The sequence below is a fragment of the Pteropus vampyrus genome, unplaced genomic scaffold (assembly GCF_000151845.1).
Source record: "Pteropus vampyrus isolate Shadow unplaced genomic scaffold, Pvam_2.0 Scaffold555, whole genome shotgun sequence".
Lineage (NCBI taxonomy): Eukaryota > Metazoa > Chordata > Mammalia > Chiroptera > Pteropodidae > Pteropus > Pteropus vampyrus.
The window spans coordinates 74,258-80,901 of NW_011889336.1; the positions used below are offsets into that span (position 1 = coordinate 74,258).

A 6,644-nucleotide genomic window follows, 5' to 3' on the forward strand; every position below is an offset into this window, starting at 1 on the left:
CGTCCACGGCAGCTCTGTGTCCATCAGCCTCTCATTTCCATCGCTTCTTGCTCTGTTTGGATTTTCTGTTCCTTTTTTTTTTTTTTTTTTTTACGCCTACAGCACCCGGTCTTCCTAGGTGGTCTCCCATCCAAGTCCTCACTGGGCCCGACCCTGCTTAGCTTCCGAGATCAGACGGGATCGGGCTCGTTCAGGGTGGGGGTGGCCGTAGCCCGTGGACCGTGGCTCCACCGGGGCGCGAACCCAGGACCTTCTGCCCTATGGAACCACGTCCTTGGGTTTTACGTTCTTAAGTCTATCAGTGTTCGTTATTTGTGGATCCCATCGCTTCGTTAACGTAAGGCGGTCTGGTCTCGATGAAGTGTTTTATTGTCTTGCAATCCGCTCCGTCTGCAGTTAAAGCACCACCCTCGTTTGCCTTCCGTCCGCGTCTGCTCGATCTCTTGGCCTGTGATGCTTTCTGCCATTTCTCTATGATGCTTTCTTTCAGGTGCGTCTCTTACGCACATCGATCGTCTTAAACTACGGAAACTTGATTATGAAATCGCTTCTTTATTTCGGAATTATGTCGGTTACTCTTTTAATCTTTCTGTTTCCACGTGTCTCGTGGATACTTCTGATTTTTATTCTTTTTATTCTGTTTCTCCCCCCCTAGAAATGCTACATTCAGCGGTGCTTAACGTTACGTAAGTCTTTAAAAGGCGGATGCCTAGGGTTTTAATTCTGCTTTCAAGTACGTTTCAAATATGTTTCACCCTTTCAGTTTTAAGCTATGGAATACGTATCCATAAGCTAAAATGTTATTAAACTTTAACATACGACTCTTACAGCTTGGAATGTAGTAAAGCGATGACGCGTCATCTTGACACGAACAACCGGCACCCCGGCTGTCACGCTGAGGCGTGTCGGTCACCCACGCTGAGCCCCAAGTTCATATGTACCTGTCCCTCGATAACGTATGATTTTTCTCTGCTTTGAACTTAGCGGAAGCGGATCCCACTCTGTATTATTCTACGGCTGGCGTTTCTCACGCGGCCTGACGTGTGCGGCTCATCCGCGTTGGTGCGCGTGGCGCCGATCGGCCACTTGTACTGCGGGTACCGTGTTCTGTCACGTGACTAGCAGACAGCCGGGCAGCTGCTCCCGTGAACGGAGCGGCCGAGAAGGTTTCGATGCCAGCTTCGTGTCTGAAGGCGCGTCCAGCCTTCCCGTGCGGTCACCGCGGGTGCCCGGCCCTGTCTGCGTTTCCCCCAGGACTTCACGGGGCGTGACCTCAAAGGTCGCCGTTCGGAGGGCGGAACCGGGCCCCACGGCCTCGCCTGCGTTTATCGTCTTCCTGGCGACAGCGGCCGGCTGTGCACCTGCCCCGGCCGTCGTGGGCCGCTGCGCTTCATCCTCTGTCCCACGTGGGTTTCTGTGCTTCGCCCGTTTTTATCGTTCTGTAGTTTTCTTACTGGTAAAAGTCCTTCGATTTTACCTTCTGGAGGCTGTTTGCTCGCCACGTGGAAACACCGCTTTCCACGCTCTGACATCGTTGCGCGTTCTTTATGGCGGTTTCGACGGATCGGTCCCTTTCACGGCGGTTCATTTTCGCGCGTGTGCGTGGATGCCTTTTATTAGGACATCTTTCCCGGAGTCACGGCATCGAGACGGCTGAAGAGGAGTTTTCTGCCCTCTTGCTGGCATAGATTCCGTCGCGTGAGTGGGGACAGCTTCGCCTCACCACCCCTCCCGTCCTCCCGGCCCGGGCAGAGCACCGAGTTATGCTGCGCAGCCTGGGGAGGGGGGACAGGCTGGAGTGACAGCGGCCGGGGCTCTCGGGGGGCGTCAGAGCAACGTGGGTCCCACAGACAGCATTGCTGACTTCTCAGGAAGCCTGTCCCCGAGCTGCTGGGGCGGCCTTACCTGCGGATCCCCCCAGGTGGCCCACACGCACCCCTTTTACCCCGCACACCTCACCCCCACACACCCTCACCCTGCGGCTGACTCCCTATACGTGCCTCCCAGGGTGGTGGGTGCAGGACTTTGCAGACAGCTGGCGAGCACGTGCAGAGGGCCGGCCCGACTCCGGGGCGGGGAAGAAACACGCAAACTGAGCATTCGGCACCACCCGAGGGGAAGGAAGATGGGGCCGTCAGCACCCAGAATGCTTTGCAGGATCAAGAGAAGGCGCTCGGCCTTAAGAACTACCCCAAAGAGGAAGCAAGAAGTGTGGGACAGGTGTCTTCCTAGTAAAGGTCTGAGACGGCCTCCAAATACCTATCAGGTGACAGGAGATTTTCTCTCCCGAAGCCAGTCAGTGAAAACAGGAAGGGGTGACACCTTCCTCACGTGCAGAGTCCGCAGTGCAAGACTTCAAGGAACATGAAAAATCAGAGAACATGACACCGCCCGAGGAACACAATCATTTTTCAGTAACTGACTCCTAAGAAATGGAGAGCCACGAATGGCCCGATAAAGGATTCGGAATCATTGTTTTCAGAAAGTTCAACGAGCTACAAGGAAACATAGAAAGACAAGTCAACAAAATCGGAAAAATAATACCTGAAAAAATGAGATGTATAACAGAGAAAAATCATTTAAAAAAAAAAACAAAGGGAAATTCTGGGGCAAAAGAATACAATTGATGAAATGAAGAATGCAGTAGAAAGAATTAACAGCAGATCAAGTAAAAAAAAAAGAATCTGTGAATCTAAAGATAGGTCGTGGGAAATTTTCTAGTCAGAAGAGGACGAAGAAAAAAGATCGAAAAAGAGTAAAGAAAGCCTACGCGAATTATAAACACCAAAGGAGGAAGAGTCTGTGTGTTATTGGAATCCCAGAAATGGAAGAGAGCGGGAAATAGGCAGAAAGCTTCTCGAAAGAAATAATGGCTGAGGATTTCCCAAATCTGGCGAGTTCAGTTTGTGAAACTCCTAAGTCCCCCAAAAGTTTCAACCCAATGAGGACTTAACATTATGTTAAAATTGGCAAAAATCAAAGACAAAGAGAATTTTAAAACGGAAAAAAAACGATTCCTCACGTACGAAGGAAAACCCACGTCTGCAGAAACCTCACAAGCCAGAGATGGGGTGATATATTAAAAGGGCTGAAAGAAAACACCTCTAACCAAGAAGGCTTCCCTGGCAAAGTTGTCCTTCATAAATAAAGGCGACAGAAAGGCTTTCCTAGAGAAAAGCGGGAGGCTACACCATCTACGTTTCTGTAAACCCTCTCTGTGGCGTTTGCACGGTGACAGAATCGCCCGAGGACGCGTTCGTTAGAACGTGGCCCTGTCGCTACGTGGCCCGTGACTGCAATGAATCAAGAGATTGAGGCATAATCAGAAATCTCCCAGGAAAGAAAAACCCAGGACCAGACAGCTTCGCTGGTTAATTTCACCAAACGTTTAAAGGAGAATTAACTCCATTCCTTCTCAAACGTTTTATTATTATTTGGTTTTGATCTGTAGTTGGAAGTTTTCCTACAATGTATTTGTCCATATTCTTCCAAAGTCATTATAGTATGTTAAAGATAATTGATCATTTTATTTTATTTTTTTTTAATTTTTTTTTGGGTGCGGCAACCCTTGGTTGACCTCACAGATTGCAAAGACCTCGTCAGCTTACAATCTCTTATTCTTCTTATTTTTTACGCCTACAGCACCCGGTCTTCTTAGGCGGTCTCCCATCCAAGTACTCACCAGGCCCGACCCTGCTTAGCTTCCGAGATCAGGCTTGTTCAGGGCGGCGTGGCCGTAGACTTTCTCAAAGTCTTAAAAAAAAAAAATCAATGACAAGGGAACACTCCAAACTCATTTTACGGGGCCAGCATTATTCCAACTCTAAAGCCAGATAAAGACAAGACAAGAAAACTATAGGCCGATATCCGTGATGAACACAGATGTAAAAACTCTCAACAAAATACTAGCGGCTACCAACAGAAGGGCCGGTTGGGCTGGCGCACGGTGACAGGCAGCTGGCGTGTGGAGGACGGACGCAGACAGACAGGCTCATCAATGGCAAAGTGATGAGTGAGTTAGTAAATCTGTCAGGTGATGAATGAGCGGATGACACGCTTGGGTCTGATGACAGACAGAGACCACGTGAGAAAGGCAGCCGGCGAAGACAGCAGCAGACTTGAAAACATACTACGATAAGCAGGGAGAAGTCACGTGACTGGTCGCCGTATCCGATCCGCTTTGGCAACTGTTAATAGCACGGCCACACTTCCATCAGAAACACTCAGACTGTAAGCGACGTGCTCACGGCTGTCGAGAGGGATTTGCGTCGTGCGCCTACACTTGCCAGCTGTCACCCTCTCCATCCCTGTGGATTTTCACCTATAAAACGGCAATAATGACAACAGGACCTTCTGTCTTTCCATAAGGGGGTCATTGGAGGATTGAATTCCGTGTGAAATTCTTAGTACCTGACACATAATAAGGAATGAAGAAATTAATTAAGTACAAGGCTTAGAACTAGGATAGAAAGAACTCCTTTAGCTTGATAAAGCGTATCTACCAAAAAGAAAAATACCCACTTATATTATATGCTCTCTGCTGTTGGTATTGTTAATCATGTTGTTATTATTACTTATAATTCTGCATTTCTGTTTGCTTCTTGGAGTGTAAACTTCTATCATACACATCCTCGGTGTCTGCGTCGGCGTGTGGATTATCCGAACAGTTCCCACTTCGGTAGAATAAATTAAATACCAATGAGCTCCCTTATCTCTTACCGAATGGGAGTGAGCATTGCAGACTTTTCGGGGCAGGTCGGGGGGCTTCTAGGTTCTTTTTTCTTTTTTAATTTTTCAGAGCTTAGATTTCCAACATAACGAACACGAGTTCAATTCAAATTCCCGTTTGTAATTGTTGATCAAATAAATGCATTAATCCACAGAAAGAATAATTTAAGTAAGATTAAAAGAAAAATAATGAAATCAAAATTTCAAAAATGATAGCAAGTCAAAACACCCAAAAATTCTCTGGAAAGAGTTATAAGTACATACATCTCTGTTATAGATTAAGATAAAACAGAGAATAGAAACATAAAAAAAAAAAGGAATAGACCAACATAAAGAAGGGATCTTAGACATTATATGATAATTAGTAACTTTATACAGATATATTTGGAAATTTAATTGTGTTTATCATTCATAAATTATATAAAGAGTCAAAATTAATGTAAGAAGAAATAGCGCCCTGATCATCCCAGAGAAATCACCATTGAAGAACGCAGAGTCCAAATTCTCCGTTCCCTGGCAGACATCAAGCTGAGACAGCAAAACTAAGAAGCTAATTGAAGGAAGAGGAGAAAACTACTCAACTTATTTTATTAATCTGGTTTAACACAGAAGCACGGAGAGAGGAAAAGATCATTATAAGAAAATTTCACTAACGAGTATAGATGTCAAAAAAAAAATCACAGCGAATCCATTCTAGGAATTTATATGAAACCGCATTACAACTCAAATATAGTTTATTTTAGGCAAGAAAGATTGGATTAACTTAAAATCTGTCAATCCACCATATTAAAAAGTTAAAGACGATGAGCCCTATAATTTTCTCAGTAAATGTTGCAAAAGCATTTGACTGAATTCATAATATAAAAACTAATCGTAGAAAACTAAGATCGAAAGGAACTCCTTTAACCTGATAAAGTGTATCAAAAAAAAAAACAACTATAGCATATGCTAGATCGAATGTTCTAAATGTTTGATATTAAACTGGGAACGATTCAAGAATGGCCGCTGTCGTCAAGGCTCGGTTTTGTCTTGGCAACTGTAGCCAACGCGATTAGCCAAAAAAAGAGTGAATCACAAGTAAAAGAATTAAAAAGGGGGAAAAAAATAATTACCTTTATTCACAGACCGATTATCTTCGTAGAAAATCCAGGAAAATCTACAAGCTGTTAGGACCAATGAGAAGGTAAAATATCAAAATACAGAAACAAATAGCCTTTATATATAATAGCACAAAAAAGTTTTTAATGTGGTTATATTCAAAAAAGTAATTCAAAGCCATGATTACATTTAATACAAACACGGAAGACCCGTACCGAGGGACACGAAAGTCCTGATTAATGCCGGGGGAGCGGAGTCCAGGCAGGGAAGCTTGGTGTCAGAGAGGGCAGTCCTTCTAAGTTCACCCCGAAACCCAGGATCTCAAGGCGACTTTGCATGTGTGTGAAACTTGATAAGCTGCTCCTCGGTCTCCTACAGGAAAGTAAAGGTCCAGGGATGGCCACCCCAGCTTCCAGGTAGACCTGGCAGGTGAGCGCAGGTGAGCACAGGTGAGCGCAGGTGAGCGCAGGTGAGCGCAGGTGAGCCTCACTCTCCCAGACGCTGAGATTTGTCACAGCACCCTGATCATCCCGATGGCGTGGTGTTGGTCCAGGGATAGCCAGGTAGATTGGGGTGCAGGATACAGAGCCTGGAAACAGACCGAGGAACGCCAACGTTGGGCTTGTCCCAGAAACGATGTCACTTACATTGATGGGACAGGGACGGACAACTATTCAGTAAAATCCGTGAGTACAGCTGGCCACCCACCCCCGTGGCTAAGGGACAAGGTGAGGACACAGAACGCGCAGGTAAATTCCACGTGGCTTTAAAGGCTTAAATTTGAAAACTAAAACCAGACAAAAAGCGTAAAGAAAGAG

The 6,644-nt window shown here is 45.8% G+C and overlaps 2 pseudogenes; both read right to left on the minus strand.

Annotated features, from left to right (window-relative positions):
- Window positions 1-93: 93 nt before the first annotated feature.
- LOC111733373 lies at window positions 94-213 on the minus strand (annotated as a pseudogene).
- Window positions 214-3,633: 3,420 nt separating this feature from the next.
- LOC111733375 lies at window positions 3,634-3,742 on the minus strand (annotated as a pseudogene).
- Window positions 3,743-6,644: the final 2,902 nt, after the last annotated feature.